Source organism: Athene noctua, chromosome 2 (genome assembly GCF_965140245.1).
Source record: "Athene noctua chromosome 2, bAthNoc1.hap1.1, whole genome shotgun sequence".
NCBI classification, from domain to species: Eukaryota; Metazoa; Chordata; class Aves; order Strigiformes; family Strigidae; genus Athene; species Athene noctua.
This window is the reverse complement of record NC_134038.1, coordinates 149,856,776-149,874,176: the sequence shown is the minus strand read 5'-3', so window position 1 is coordinate 149,874,176 and position 17,401 is coordinate 149,856,776. Positions and strand designations below refer to the sequence as shown.

The following is a 17,401-nucleotide window of genomic DNA, read 5'->3' as shown; positions in this document are numbered from 1 at the left end:
AAGCAGTACTCACCATCCTGGCAAGCTAAAGAAAGAGAAAGTTTAATTGAAAAATTTTGCATCTGAAGAGTTTTAAAAATAAAAGCAGAAGTCACCGGTGGAAGACACAATTAATTTAGTTTCCCTGGTTCTGCAGATTTTAAGACTTTCAGTGACTTAGGGTGCATGTTTTCCACTGCTGTGTATGCTTGCAAAACTCCCTTTGGTTTTACTGGAGAACAGAGTAAAAGGACAAGCAGGACCTGGCCCTGCTCTAGGCCAAACATTTTGATTGAAGGGTTTCTACAGGAGTTTAGAGATATACCATTAGTTGTAGAAACTACCACTATTTGGCATGGTCATTTCTAAGAAGTTAGGATAGCTATACTAGGGAAAAATAATGCAGACTTACTTCACAGTAAATGGAACCACTGGATACCGAGATACTTAATGTTTCTAAGAAATTATATTACAGTAACTTTGGCAAAAGTAGTTATTCTAAAAAACTGACAAAAATGTTTTACATTCTGGGCCCTGAATTCATTTTTCAAGCACCTGTCTGCTAAGACCATAAATTTACAGGCACACTGAACACGGAACCAGTGTGATATTAATAAGACAGGGAAGAAAGCAAGTAGGAATACTTGAGCTTATGATATCAAAGCAAGATTGAACGCTTACAGCTGTGTTTGCAGATGTAGTCAATGAATTCACATGGCTGTGGACAAGAACAAAAAAGATATATGGGAGAGGGAGAGGGAGAGGGAGAGGGAGAGGGAGAGGGAGAGGGAGAGGGAGAGGGAGAGGGAGAGGGAGAGGGAGAGGGAGAGGGAGAGGGAGAGGGAGAGGGAGAGGGAGAGGGAGAGGGAGAGGAGAGGAGAGGAGAGGAGAGGAGAGGAGAGGAGAGGAGAGGAGAGGAGAGGAGAGGAGAGGAGAGGAGAGGAGAGGAGAGGAGAGGAGAGGAGAGGAGAAGAAAAAATATTACAGTAATGTTATCTTCATCTCACTTAATTGCTAAGATATTTTAGTAATCACAGGGGGAAAAAAAAAAAAAAAAACAAAACCAACTACCAAATCCAATGGCTGATTGCATTATAGATTTTTATATATTTTATTAATGTCTACCATGATTTGGGGATATTGAAAATCGACAGTAGAACTGAAGGTTTCCACTACTTTTTATCCGTGTACATTTTTACTTCAGTAAGGGTGAGAAAAGATCAGTATTTTTATTTGCAAGTACAGACCTCTAGTACTTTGAGGAATTTTTGTACATTGCAGTTGCAGCTAATTTCAGCTATGATCCTATTTTGAAGATGTATGAAATTCACAGCATATCATTTCCTATCTGACAAAGATGTACAGTGAAACTTTCAGCTTAGCATAAGCTGCAGACTTCATAGCAGTGGTAAAAAGTAATGAGAAAAGCGAACCCAATGTCTCTTTCATACCGTGTTGAATTTGTAACACTGAATGTTGAAGAGGGAATAAGTATTTCCAAAGTGAGTCTCTTTCATTTGAGACTTAAGATACACAACACTGAACTCCCACAATGGTTCTTCTAAAGGGTTTGTTAGAACCACGTAATTGCAGAATTTACTGTGCCACTGACAGCCAAAAAATACAGTAAGCATTGTCCCTTGCATTAGTTAAAAGGAGAGGCTTAAACTATGAGTCAGGTACACTTTTCAAACATGCAGAAGGCTAGGCATTTAGATGGTGACTTATGAAAATTACATTTATAGGTATACAATTAGCCATTTGCATACAGAAGTACCTGATTTGGGCTTACATACAGATGAATTTTCAATCTTTTTTATTTAATAAAATATGGAAATTCACACTGTAAAACAGTCATGCAATTTACAATATATGAACAACACATCAATGGCAGTCATCAGAACCATGAGAACACTGCACATATTCCTACTCCAGACCACCATAACAGGAAGAAAATGTTTTGTTTCATTCCTTAGTTTCCTTTCAAAATTAAAAAGAACAAATGTATTTTCCAGTAACAGCAAAATATATTGAGTCTAGGTCTTACCTTGTGTCCTGGAGATGCCCTGTCTCCTGGACTGCCTTCCAGACCAACAGGTTCTGGAACACCCTAAGAATAGTAGCATATTACATATGTGTTATTCAAAGAACATACACAGGCAATTTATATTTTCTATTGGAAATCAGCAGATTTCCTTTCTTCTTCCTTTATTTGCTACATGCTTAAGTTCCACTGACTTAGTGCAAATGAAAAATAAGAAAGAAGAGCATCAGGTCTGACACAATTTTTACTTTTAACAGATGAACAAACTGGATAGCATCAAAACATCCATTTTCTTCTAGTAGTTCAGCTCATTTTTGTTAAGTGTATTATTTCTCCAATATGTTCAAAGCCCATTTAGAAATGCAATCCTCAGAATAAAACCAGCACATGCACATCTTTGCTTTTGATGTCAAGAGCCTTGTTTGATTTCTGACATTTTTGGAAAAGCAGTGCTGAGTGAAGTGTTCAGTGGGACTGAACTCTTCCTGGTTTGTTACCACCCACAGCTACAAGCTCTCCTTTCTGTAGGGAGCGGCCAGCATTCGTTAGCCTGTGATAGAACAGAGGAGATCCGAAGTTAATATTCAGCTTTGACAAAAAAAGGGAGAAAGAAACTCACAAGAAGCCAGAAAAATCAGGACAAAAAAGTTAATGGAGAATAAATGGGATCATCACACTTCTCTTAAACCAGCAAATTTCTTCTAGAATGTTTTTTTATTTAAAAGGCACAAAAGGAAAGTGAACTGTAACAGCAACAGGAAATTCAGAAATGGTCGTTGCTTCTGTTTAGTGTAACATACACAGTGACAGAGCACGGCCAACATTAGCAGCCTTTGAAAATGACAGATATAACATCTAAAAATCAACACAAGGGTGCAATCAGCACATCAAGGAGGAGCCTGTTTAAAGAAAAAAAAAATCCATTAAAGAACAAAAATGATAAGACACCTGCCATTCTGCCTCTATACCCTTTTAGTCCACATTCCCCTGCAATTCCCTCATCCTCAGCTTCACCCTGGTTAATTGGAAAAAAAGGTAATGAAAATGTGAAAAACAGGTCTTCTGATAAAAATGCAAACTTCTCAAGGGATTACAACGGCATTTTTCCACTGAAACACAGGCATATGAAAGATTGGACACAAAAAAATAGTCATGGATTCATGAAAAACCCCAAACCAAACCTACACAATGACCAGCCAATGATTTTTTTATCAGGGAAAAAGAAAATGAGATACAGCTGTTACTTTAATGTGGCATCATAAGATAACAAAAGACATGCAACATCTTGTTTCACAAAAGTGAAAAAACTTCTCCCTCTAATGTGCCAAAACCATACTGTTGGTGTATTCTCTCTAAATAATACCTTCTCTATGGAAGAAGTGTGCTGCTTCCAGTATGTGATTTATCTACTTGTTTACTAAGGCACACATTGATTTCCCATGAGAACAGTGAAGAGTTGGCAGTTCAATTTATTTAAGAAAACTTCTAATCACTCCCTAATTACTGTGTAAGTAAAAATATTGGAGAAAATATTAACAGGCAATTTTTGTGCACAGAATATTGAAAATGTCTGGTGATATCAACAAGTACCTGTCAGATTTTCTGCATCTATGGGGGAATATGTATCAGTCAGCAAACTATCAGGACATGAGGCACTCCCTATTCTTTATTCCATACACAAACGGCCATTTACTAGGAAGGTGTGGGTCAGACATCTGGCACGCAACTTGCCCACATTGTCTCCAAGCCATGACATTCAGCAGAATGACTCTGCTTTTGCTGTGGCCATAGCTCTGCATCCACAGGGAGTATAGATGTTAAGCAGCCTTATTAGCTGAAGCCTAATGTGTAATACCAATTTCACAGCTCAGTCCTATTTACGCAATCTGATCATCCAGAATTTTAATTGTTTTTATTCTCTATACTTCACATTCAGCTTGAAAAACAGTTTCATTCTTTTTCTGGAAAGTCTGATTTTTAAAGTTGTAATCTGAGTTGGGGAAAAAATAATAATAATAATTAAAAAAAAAGTGTTTTGTTTTTCCATGGGATAGAGATCTGTTGCTTCACTCAGTTGCCATTACTGTATTACCTAATAAAATAACTGAAGGAAATCCTCCACTTGTAATATTTTGAGGAACCTTGGACTTCCTATTAGGAAAACAAGTCCTATCAAAAACTTCTATAAATACCACTTTTTTCTGCAAAACAGAGGAGGGCCAAAAGAACTTTTTCCAAGCTAAATGTATTTTGGCATTTCAATACAAGAAACCTAAAATTCGTAACAAGCCCACAGGGATATTAATGGTTGGTATGTATCAAACACAACCTCATTAAATAACGACTGCCAGAATGAATTACCTGGATTTAGAAACATAGAAACACACAACAAGCTAGTTTGTTATCTTACTTTATAAATTATCAACTATGCTTTTTATGTTCAGAAAACTATTAAACCAAAAGAAACCTTTTTTTTTTTTTGTACTACTACTACTAGAAACCAGTCAAACTATTGTTTATGCTCTCTTCAAAACCAGCACAAGTAGAACCATATTGCAAAATATCAGAGAAAGAAAGTTTCAAACTCAAAAACCTAAAGCAACTGGTCATTCTCTGATTACTAACTCAAATGATATTTATTCCCAATACTATTAATAGAAATATTGTAATATTACAGTAGAATGTACCAAAGGTTTGGGATCATATCTGCACTCATAATTCACATCTGTATTCATTCAGAATAACTGCAATATAATTGTTAGGAGACTCACAGCAACAATTAGTTTAAAATGTATATTCTCTCAGTTATTCTGAAAGAATAAAAGCTATAGTCTCTCTGTTATTGCACTTAATATCAGGTCTTAACTGACCAAACTGAAATTCTTCTGAAGTTACACATCTTTCAGGAGAGGACAGGACAAGTGTTCCGCTTTAGGTCTGGTGTCGTCAAAATAAGCAGCATAAGGATAAAAATAGAAGTACAAGCCTGCCTTCCATGCAAACCATATGGATCTCTTTCTTCTTTTCGTCTAGGATCACTAGGTTGTCCCTATTAAAAATAAAGTTAAGTAATCCATTCCCATAGTCATTTGAGTCATGCTTAGTTAAAGGGATACCATGAATTTCCAAATGAGGTTCTGCAAAGGAAATGTGAAATACTGTATTGAAGGTCCTTCTTCAACTCTCTAAATACAGACTGAAAGGAATACATAATATGGAGAGACAACTAGATTTTTCAAAGAAAATATGATTTCCAAACCAAAGAACAAAACATCTCTAGTATCAGGTCAAACAGCCTCTATTAAATGATGAGAAATGATGAGTATTAAAGGGGTAAAATCACTGGCTCCAGAAAGTCAGCTTACAGTCTTACAATCCAATTTCAAAAGTCATGGAAGAATTTCCTTCATCCTGTGGAATAACTAATTGACTATACCAGCTGACAAACCCCACACACTCATTTACAAATATACAAAGGAGAAAGAAGATATAACAACACTATTACCTGTGAGCTACTTGCTTAACATTTATAAAATCAGATAAACAGCCTCAGGACTGCAAGCAAAAAAGGTACCTTAAACCCAACTTTTACATTAAAAGCCACTTTGTATTTATCCTTTATTTAGAAGTGCAAACACTAGACTGAAAGATCTCACCCAAAAGAAGTTTTGTGTATATCCTGAGACACCCAAAATTTATGTCTATGAAAAATTACCACTGTTTACTTTGAGATATCCTACACACCCTAAAATACATAAATAAAACACTTCAAATGCCTTACACTTTAACCATAAAGATTGTCACTCTTAATTTTGTGAGGCATTTATTTTTTGGATTCTCAGCTTATCATGATTCTGAAAGTTTGACTTCAAAGGGAACACAGTAACTCTATTATAATACTTTTATTTGAATCACTTCTTCTGATCTCTGGCTATATAAAGTTTTCCCCCTCACCCTTTAATGGTTATTTTGTCCTGGCACAGAGCTTACAATATCTTTTGATAGTAAATCAAATAAACATGAGCTGTTAGGTCCTAATGGAAGAACTACACAACACAACATGGTTTACTATGCAAATGATACCAGTTTATCAATTTACAAAAGTAACAAACTATCCAAAGAGTAAAAGTTACATCTAAAGGTTTAAGAGATGAAACAAAATTAATTTAAAACTCTGTTTCCCTGAACTTTCTAGTTGACAGAGGCTTTTCAAATAAGAAAAAGTCCAGATCTAAAAAGCTTACACTCTTGAAAAGCTCTGTGCAGCTGTGGCCTGAGCCATGCATACTGTGCTGGCTGTGCTTGCAAACTGACATCCAAAAAAACCCCACAATAATGCTTATCTAAACTTCAACACATAGTTGCTACTCAGATCAAGAGATTGATCCTGCAGACATCCCCTGGACCTTTGCCTGGGAAATAGTTTCAGATGTGGATTCCAAGAACGGAATAGGCAAGTCATTTTTAAATCAGCAACATTAAGGGAGGGAATTAAACAAACAAAATTAATACATTAATTTAACTGAGGGAACCTTGCTTTCATTACTGTTTCCCAGGAGCTCCAGGAGCCCCTGCCAGACCCACAGTTCCTGGTTCATTCCAAATTAAACAAAAGGAGAAAAATACTATAATGTAAAATAAGAAAACTGAGAAAAAAAAACACAGATTCTTCATCAGGTTGGACTTACATTTTATAAAATCCACTAATGCCGTAAAATTTTTAGGTTACATAACCACTATCTATATCGCCTTACAGTTCTCCCATAGAAAGGAGCCCTCAAGTTTCCAGGAAAAAGTTGAACTTCCAGATAACACACAAGACGACGTATCAGTAAGACCAGCTTCAACCTCCACTTCAAGCTTCCTGTTTGATTCTGGGATTCATCCGCAACCCACAGTTGAACAGAATGTCTAAGAAGGAGGACGCTAAACAGAAGAAAACTGTAGGTGCTATTTTATTACTTGTAAGTTAAAATTGAGGATATCGATAGAACTTGTCTTGGAAGTGGGTCAGAGAACATGATCCTATTTTCTCCAGGACTTTAATCCAGTGTAGGTATTTTTGATATAACAAGAGTTTGGCTTAACCAAACTTTGCCACATCCTTTAGTGCCCTCTCTCAAAAATGCCTGGCTGCCGAAAGGCAATAATCAACTCCTATAGTACCAACTAAGTGCCTTCATCCAGGCATTTGGCGGGGATTAGACAGTCAATGTAAATAAAACTTAGTTTCCTATTTGCAAAATAGCACACTCCTCCGTTCCTCTCCCATAAACAGCAGAAGCTTTAAAAACAGAGGCCATTATTACTTTTATTGGGATGGCACATTTTTTTCTAGTCTTCATCATGTCAATCTTTTTTTCTATCAGTTCCAAACAAGTACTATTATCTGTCCTTATACTCTATACCTAGCAAAAATATCTTAACAAAAGTGCTAGCAGCTGTCCATCAAATTGGCCACTTAAAAACCTGCAAGGCAAAATACTGACCACTATTACAGTGCATCAGTAGCAACGGGAACTTTGCTTGAGCAAGCCAGGTTAGCATTTTGGCCTCATATTTGTAGCCAAAGAGCAGCTGTCACACTATTCTGAAGAAAGCCACGCTATTCTAAGAATTTTCTGAAGAAAATCAACAGATGTGGTGTTTGGATGATACATCAGAGCAAAGGCAGAAATACCCTCCCAGCCCTTCACAGCTGGCTTCCAGAAGCTGTGATAGATGCCTTCTGTTACTGAATGTGACCTTTGTATGTAACAGATCTCAAAGACCAAGAACTAATGTGTTTCTAAAGAAGCACATGCAACTTTTCATTTTTTTTTAAACAGGTGTAGAAAATTCACAGGCAGGAAGAAAGAGCCCTCTCCATTGCTTTAGCATCTTTTCAAACAAACAAGTCTCATTACAGTGTTATGAAGAGGAAAAGTGATCTGTGTTCTCTTGACAATGGATGCACTGACAAGCACATTTTTCTCTATATAGAACAGATACATGGAGATTTCTCTCTCTATCATCTCTCAGGTTATTTACAAATGTGTGGAGTGGGGCTGGAAATTGATTTGAGTATGTCCTAAGTAAGGCTTACGCCAGTGAGAGTACTGTAGCTAGGGATACCATCCATAAAGCTGTCAAACAACTGCAGTAACTTTATTTCTTTTACAACAAGAATAACAAACACCCAGCCACATGGAGCGTTGTTCAGTGGACTTAGGTGAGGATTGGAATGGTGTGAATTAAATATTTGTATTCTAAAACACAGAGTAGAACTGTTAGAAATTCTCTGTTTTGCAGATCATGGAGTTGTTAGGGGAAGGGACATCAGAAAAAGGCAATGCTTTCTCCAGGGCCCAGACCAGCTTATCCCATAATGTGATAGAGAAATGAAAACTGGAGCAGTTAACTTGAGTGAAAAGATTGAAGGGCCACAGACTAGATTCCTTTCAAATAATAATGCCATGAATATAGAGGAATAAAATGTCTTTCTATAATACAGGAATGCATTTACAACTGAAATGCTTCAAATTACACCCTATCTAGCATGGGCTACTTTAGATTATGAGGAAATTGAAAGTTTATTTCCAGACAAAAATAAACGTATGGTCAGATAACAAAAATATTATTGGCAACAAAGAGCTTTATAAAGAACTGTGTAACCACGTGGCATTCATTCCTGGGGAAAAATGATATTAACAGAACAAGAGGCAGTTCCCTTGTGGTGAATTACAGCAGGAAAGAAAGTGGGACAAAATGAAGTCTAATCGATTAAGCAGTTTGACTAATCCTTTGCTCTTAATGTGGTTCTGTGACCAGCCCTGTGTTCCCGGGAAAGTCTACCCATGGCTCTCTGCTTCTGCCTCTCTCCTTCCTCTGCTGCTGATCCAACTATTTGAATCTCAGATGTTTTTTCTATCAGGGTGGACTCCACTTCCTAGAATATAATGGCAATTCTGCTAGAGGGAGGAGAGGAGTCTCTAGGGACTTGTTAAGAACACAATAGCTGTCCTGGGTGTCATAAGCCAACACACAATATATTGTTTAAAAATTTCTGATGCAAGATTTCGTTAAGAAAAGGTTTGCAAATACTAAGCAAGGAAAGAAAGTGGTCAGACATGATTCCTAGTCACTAATTGGTGGCTGTATCCCACCTCACACAGCACAACAATTGATTTTCCTTTTTGGTCATTGAACACCACACTTGAAAATAAACACATTAACATCTACACAGCACGTTCAATCAAAGCACCTAGGACTGTTCACAAAACACTGAAAACCATAAGAAAACTGGACACCTTTTGGACAGACCTGACAAAAATAAGTGAAATTCAATCAAGAGACATGCTTCATAAGTCAAACTGAAGCCTGCTCAGCTCATTATTGGCAGAGAAAGATAAAGATAAGCAGTTAGTTCCCATGGTAAATTGTTTGCTGGGAAACATATCTTTAAATAAGACTGCATATAAAATCAGTTAACTGTCACATCACAGAAGCATTCAAGATGTCTTTCCAAAATAACAGCAAGCATTCCATGCCTGCAGAAAACATTGCTTTAAGAGTCTTGTTCTCAGGACAAAAAGCATTTTTATGTATAAGCACACAACAGAAAAAATATTATCTACACTTGAATGTTTAGTGGTCTCTGAAAAAAACAAGTAAACCCCAGTTTTTCTTTTCCATGACGATCTTGGAATTTGGCACCAGAACAGCGAAGAGGACATATGTGAGTGACCTACAGGACTTTTACAGTCCAAAACAAAGTTTGTTCCAAATTTGGTGCTCGCCTCAGAAGCAGGGTAGGTCACAATAGTCCCAGTGTATTATGCTTGATACTAAAAAAGCTTTATGGAGACCATGACTCTACAGCACCAAGGTTGTCCCCAACTAAACTGTAGCTTCAAATTCTACATTAATAATAAGAAAAAATAAATTCAAAATACTTATTGCAATGAAACAGAAATCATTCCAAATATCAAAGAACTTTGTAGACTACATCACTGAAAGGCCTATGCTAACATACATTTCATGTTTTGAATGTAATGGTGCCTCATCTGTGAATAACCAGTGTGTTCTGAGTAGCAATCAGCCCTGTGCCTCCCTGGGCACCTGTACAAGGGCAGAAAGGGTAAGACAGTTTCTTCTGGAAGTGAGGTACCAAGCAGCTATTTGAGAGTACTGTTTTCCACACTTGAAACTGGTATCTAGTTGCTGCTCCTTCAAGCTCAAACTGTTCATGAACAGACCAGCATGATGACTGCCTGCCATTCCTAACGGTAGGCATTGAATTATGGAGGCTGAACTGTAACTGATCACCTGAACTATCAACTTGGTTCACACTGAGTATTGTTTCTGTTACACGGAACAAGTCAAAATGTTCACTGTCTACCAGGCTGAGGTTTTTTTGCCTCAGTTAGCCTTTCTACAAATGGCATGTCATCAGGGGAAAAAACAAATGGTCAATTCTCCAACTGTCTACTAAAGTCGCCACAGGGCAGTATCTCTTTTTGCCTTTTGGAGTCCTAACTCACACCTTGTTTCAGACTGCATGGTAAGCGGAAAGGCAACAGGGCTGCTCCATGCTTTATGAAAAAACAGTTATCTGATGTTGGCAAACACAGATAATAAATAACCCTCTTGTCTCATGTATGTGAACCTGTCGGGGTACTACAGAGGTAGGAGGCTTCGTATCTACCTTTAACCACATAAAAATTAGTCATATATAGAAATTACTTGATCACTCAGTAAGTATGAGAAAATGCCCACCTAGAAGGCTGTAAGGTGCAGATCTAATTATCCCTCAAATTTTCTTTTAAATAGAAATATCCTACAGGCAACTATTTTCTGGGTATATACCCTATTTACAAAATACCTGCTGTCTATTCATCAGCAGTTCGCTCTTCTTCAGACGCTGGAAATCCTATAATAACTCTCCTGATAGGAATTCAAACAAAAAATGTGCAAATAACTTTGCAGTACAAAGTCTACTCCTTGTGCTCGAGAGTTTATTAAAGACATTTCTCACAGGGACAGTTTCATGAAATAGCTATACTATTGTTCTTAAATCCAACACTGACCAATAAAAGATAACAAAATGTTACCAGATATCCAAGGTCACCCTTTTCTCCTTTCCAGGAACCCCAGGAGATCCCTTAAAGACAAAAGATGGTATCTTGATTCATTTTTATCACTTAGTAACTTTGAGGTCAAAAAGGCAAAAGAAAGAAATAATGTACCTCTTATCCTCTAATTCCATCACTTCCATCTTCCTCACTGCCACCCTGAAATAATATAAATGTGCACAAAGTTTTCATATAAACAACCAGTGCACATTTACAAACTCCAACAAGACCAAGATTAAAAAAAAAAAAACAAACAACACACACACAAAAAAAAAAACACTAAACACAGGAATTAATATTTGAAGTTTTGTTTCTCATATGTTTCTCTAGGCACAATCATAAACTGGGCACTGCAGCAGACATCTCCAAAGTAGCCTAAAAAAAAAAAAAAAAAAAAGAGTAATATTGACAACACTCACTGCCATCTCTGCAAAACTCTTAAAATCTCTATTTAGTGCAGGAAAAAGCCCTAAAGAATACCACATTCACAAACTCAGACTGTCTATATTCATAATGTAACTTTTTTTCCAACAATTCCTCAAAACCCCCGAAAAGAAAAAAGATGGCATAAGTTAGAAAAATATGTAATAAAAACATTGAAGGATTATTCTAAATCACAATGAAATAGTATTTTCAGAATTTTTGTTCAACCTTTAAACCTTTTTTGTCTGGACACCCCATGTGCTTTGTCTTCCTTGTGGTTCAGGTGGTCATCTTGGGCCCTGAAAGAAAGCAAAGAAGAATCCAATTGTTTAAATTTATGTGAGGTTTACATAAGCTGGCAGACAGCTTTGCCATTAGAGACATCTGGTCCTGTAGTCTTGGAATGCAACCTTCTCAAGAACTGTATCTCCAGTAAAGTCCCTGGTTGACTGCGGATTAAAGAAGCTGCAACAATAGAGAAATGTGCAGCTGCAACATCCTCATAATTCAGTAACCTCCTATGAACGATCAAATATATCAGCAGCATCCTAGTGTACTGAGTTTGCGTGGCAGGGGTTTTGGTAGCAGGAGAGGGGGCTACAAGGGTGGGCCCCTGTGAGAAACTTCTTGAAGCTTGCCCCCCTCAAAGTTGGACTTGCCTCTGGCTGAGGCCAAGCCAGTTAGCGGTGGTGGCTGTGCCTCTGCAATAATGTATTTAAGAAGGGGAACCTGAGAGGCTTTGAGGAGGAGTTACGAGGAGGACACCTATGGGAACATGGAGGTCAGTGGAAGGGAGGAGGAGGAAGGGGAGCAGGTGCACCAGAGCAGAGCCCCCCTGTATCCTGTGGAGATGTCAAGGCCGCCCTCCTGACACCCATGGAGGTCACGGGAGGAACCCCAGGACTCTGTGAGAAGAAGCAGCCTCCACGGTTGTAGTTTGGTGCTGGGAGGACCGCAACACGTGGGGGTGACCTACACCAGAGCATCTCGAGAAGAATGCATCCCGTGGGGAGGACTCACTGCAGAGAGTTTGTGGAGGACTGTCTCCTGTGAGAGGGATGCCACGTGGAGCAGGAGAAGAGTGCAGAGTGATTCCCAACCACCTTGCAGGAAGAAGCGTGGGATCGCCTGCACCCCCATCCCCTGCCCCTGTGCCAGTGGGGGAGGAGGCAGAGAAATCGGAAACAAAATTGAGCCTGGAAAGAAGGGAGGGGTGCAGGGAGGTGTTTCTAAGATATAGTAACTCTTCTCACTACTCAGTTCTGTCCATTAAGTGTTGCTATCATTAGTGTTTTGAATTAAAGTGATGTCCTTTTTCCTTCCCCTAACAAACATGTCTTTTGCCTATGACCCTTAATAGGTTAATGACCCCTTTCTGTCCTTATCTCCATTCCTGAATCTTTTGATTCTTTTTAGTCCTTCCCAACACTGAGGGGAAAGGGGTTAATGAACAGCTGTGTGGTGCTCAGTTGCCCTTTGGGCTCAAATCATGACACCTAGCAAATGTTAAAATATTTTTTATCTTCCCTGTTATAATTTTGACTTCTTTTTAGCCACATCATTGTTTTGTTAATATTCACATTATGTTTACAATTCCAAATCTCCAGCTACCATTTTGACAAATCTGACTCCTGCAAAAATCTATCCCTATATAAGTGCATCATAAATTTGAAACTACATACAACTGCAGAAATCTCACAGTGCAGAACTAATATTTGTGGGTCTGGCTGACAGGATTTCCACAAAAAAGTTTCTTCCTGCATAATATGATGAAAGTAAAGCAAATACAATATGATGATGCCGTTATCCATCCACAAGCCTGGTTTTGGAGTACTGCAGCTTGACGTATCAAGACTTGCTCTTGAGTGAGTGATCTTCCAGAGTTTACAAACTGGCTGACCACACTGACAGAACAGCATCCTCCTGATGAGAGCCTGGGCCATGTTCTTCTCTAATATCCATTACATTGCTGTGCTACTTCCTTACTGTCACTGAAGTTACTTTTAGTTTCCACTGATGGGTCTTTTACCTGTTTTTACTGCTCGTTTACCACTTGGTTGGTTTGTTGTTTGGTTGTTGTTTTTTTTTAATTTGAAACAAAAGCTATACAGATGAAAACTGTTTGGTCTTTTGGGAGCAAACAAACACATCCATCAATCTGAGAGATAGTCATAGCCTTGCAGTACACTTTTCAGTCTCTTTCCCTTTCATGTTTTTGGTTTCAGCAACCTACCAGCATTAAAAAACATTACACTTGGATCAAATCAAAAGGTTATGGTTTGGATGGCCTTCAAAGAACATGTCTAATTTGGATACAAACAAAAATATCTAAAAATGGATGCTTAGATTAAAGAGCTGGTCTTGACTGCCCAGAACTGGCTGATTTACAGTTTCTTCTGCAGAAAATGTCTGGTTTTGTCTCCACTTGTTTAGTTTTAGTTTCCCCAGAACAAGTGATACAAAGAAAGGACCACTTTCCTTGCAAATTATTTACTTACAGCAACATCTGATGATTTCTGAATGTTGCTTAAGAATCCTGCTTGCCCAGACTGTTCTGTGGATTCAGCGTAGCCTAGCAGACAGTTAGTGGATTGGCTATGATAAGAAAGTAGCAGGTAGCCCAGGGGTATGAAGTCAAAAGACAACTCGCTGATAGCAGCCTCAAAGCCCTCAATGAGCACTTAGGCAGACTAAAATAAGGGGAACCCGAACAAAAGGACACAGAGATACCGTCTAGGGAGGATGATCCCACCGATTTAGGAAGACACCGGGACTTCGGACTGCGTTTCACAGAGCATGCCCTGGAAAGACCAGACACCATGAAGAAGACCTTGTACTTCTTCCCTTGACCACCAAAGACCCTCCCTCTATTTATACTACGCATGCTCAGACTATGTAAATGAGTTCTGAGAAATAATTCTAATAATCACACCTATTCCCCGAACTAATTGTAATAACCCGGCCTTTCCTAATGAATATGTATGTTTTGGAGTAATAAATATTTGGCTACTTGCTGAGACAGTGTGCAAGCTTTGTGGAGAAATCCCCTTGCACCCCAGCCAGAACAAACATACCTGCTTTATAACTCTATCCGAGTTCTAGAGTTTGTTTCTGCGCATCACAAGACTGGTTTTGATTTTTCAGTAACAACTTAGGAAAATACACACACAACGGAAGAGGAAAACAAAAAAACTTTTTGTAGAAGCCTTCTACAGGAATAAAAATAAGTTCCCAAATAGCTTTGCTAAGCAGGCACTCACCCAGCCACATACACAAGGTAATCAGGTTGTTGTAATATATATCCATTATAACCCAAGAAACGTTATTGAAAATTGTATGATCTTGCTTCTGTTTTATTTGAGTGATGTGAGGGAGTTCTCAACTTGAAAGGTTATAGAACTATCCAGCTAGTTTAGATGCACTTTTTTTTTTTTTTTTTTTCCCCTGCTCAAAAGTTTTAGTTTTCACAAACACAGGTTTTTTAAGGTGTTATAACTTACCGGTTCTTCTTCATCTTCAAGATATCCCAGGTTGTCTTTAACATCATTGGGCCCCTGAAGTTAAAAGATAAGAGATAATAATGCCCTAATACTTGGGTGACCTTCAGAAACTATTGGGGAATTCTGGAAAAACTAAATGGGCCAATATATTGTTCTTTGTATATTCTGTCCCTCTGCTTACTCTGGGCTTCAAACACTGCTGAAAACTTGAATAACAAACAACTTTCCTGATCATTTTTCTCCTAATGCTTCCCCTGATGTTACTAACAGTTTAAGTCATCACTAATGCATTACTTGTCCCACATTTAGATTTGAAGGTGGCCCAATGTTTTTACTAGATGCTCCAGGGTGAACAATTTTCTTTCACTGTAGGTCTCAGGAAAATCTCTTCCAAAGTTTTAAAGAGTCTCCAGTAACTAATTAAACATTTCAAGACAACACTGAGATATACCTTAAGTACTGAATCTTTAAAAGCTGATAGGAGAAAAAATAAATCTTGTACAAGATTCATAATCTGTCATATATAAATGATTATTTTGCATTTTATGAAGAATGTTGAATTGGTTTGGGTAGAAAATAAGTGTTATTGGCTTCCTCTCATTCAAATAGTTTCTTCTTGAATGTCTTTTGTATCCATAGTAGTCAATCAATTGCTCTTCTGTCTTTGCTGGTGAGAGGGGTAGGACTAGGTGATCTTCAAAGGTCCCTTCCACCCCAAACGATGATTGTATGACTGGAGCTTCTCCACACTAGCATGAGAATGATTGTTTTAATGTCTCCACATTTGTCAATCTGGGTGAGCAAGAAAGTATGTTGAGGAAGATCAAAAGCAATTGCTACCCACAGAATAAAACATGACTACCCCAAGCTATTTCTTTTGACATAAGCCTAACTAAGTATTTGATTCAAGAGAGTCTGGTATCTGTCCTGGTAAGAAAGGAGTGTACTTTAAAAATTAATCCCCAAATAGATGTTAGCCAGGAAACACTTCTACACAGAGGCCTTCCTTGAGTGATCCAGGCAGATTTTTAGAAACCAACCTCTTTTCAGATTATACTCCTTATGAAAACAAAACCTAAAAAATGTCTTAATGTTTCTGAATTAACGTTGTTCTCTTTTTTTAATTGTAGTCCAATTATTTTTGAAGGAGTTCATATAACATCTTTATATGAGTTGAGAGTGCACTGTTCACCCTAGTTTGGAGCCCAGGAGGAAAGAGGGATACTAGTAAACAAATAAATTGTGTGGATAATAGCTTGTATGATTTATGAGAACTGTTTTAGGAAACAAACCGTTCTGAATCCAAGGTGGGTACTTCCACTGTCCAATGATACCACAGAGATGAGAGCTGCACCAGAAACAGCTGTCCTGGGCTTTGAGTCTCAGCACAGGCTTAATGAGGGCTCCTAATGTTTCAGAATTGAATGACCCTTGTATAGCACAGAGGATAAGAGAGAACATTCTTTCAATCTCTCATTCCCCTTCCCCTGTGCAAAAAAAAAAAAAAAGATTCATAGGCCAAAAAGAAGCTCCTCCCTGAATTCCGAGGCCTGTTTTGCAATAGGGTAATGTTTGGAGAGTGAAAATCTAGCCTGGCACAACAGCCATTATACTGAATTCTGAAGTAGGTCTTCATGTGAGTAGCTGTTTTCTTCTGTGTACCGAGGGTATGCTGCCAGGTAGGGGAAGCGCTGACCCTGGCACAAGATTTTGTGAGAGCATTTTGGAAAGTGAAAAGCCTTCATATATATTCCCTCCTGAGAGAGGAAAGGCTAAAAAGAGTGTCTGATCCCTCAGATTTTACCCCTTAGTCATCAGCACTGCAAAGTGTTACCCTGCAAGGTGTTGATGGGTACTTTGTCCTTTGGAGCAGCAAAATTTGTTCTGGTTGTGAACTGAGGCTGCAAAGGAGCAGTTTTTTCTATGCTCACTCAGTTTCCTGTGAAAACTCACAGCATTATTCAAAATATCAGACCACAGGCACTGTGTTGGCAGGTGACAAAGGCTGTGATTTGCCCTGGCAAGGCAGGAACCCACTATCTGGCCTGGCAGAGCATTAGAAATAGCAGCAGGGCATAGCTGTCCTGTGAGTGCACCTGCAGACCTATCTTGGACTTTGCTTGATGTTTATAATGAAAGCAGAATCAAGGACAGAAGAGATGCTGTGCAGGGGATGAGATGATAAGCATGGAAACACTCAAGGGAATTCTTTAACTGTGGGAAAGCAGAGAACTAGAGGGAAAAATAAAGCTATGGCTGCTCAAAAAGGATACATGAACTAACATTATATAACTGTGAGCTGCCCATTTTGTCAGCTGCTGGAGGCAGAAAATCTGAAGCCT

The 17,401-nt window shown here is 38.3% G+C and overlaps 1 pseudogene; it reads right to left on the bottom strand.

Moving 5' to 3' along the window:
* Positions 1-519: 519 nt before the first annotated feature.
* The window catches only part of LOC141956708 (collagen alpha-6(VI) chain-like), a 35,896-nt pseudogene continuing 19,014 nt past the window's right edge, over positions 520-17,401 (bottom strand).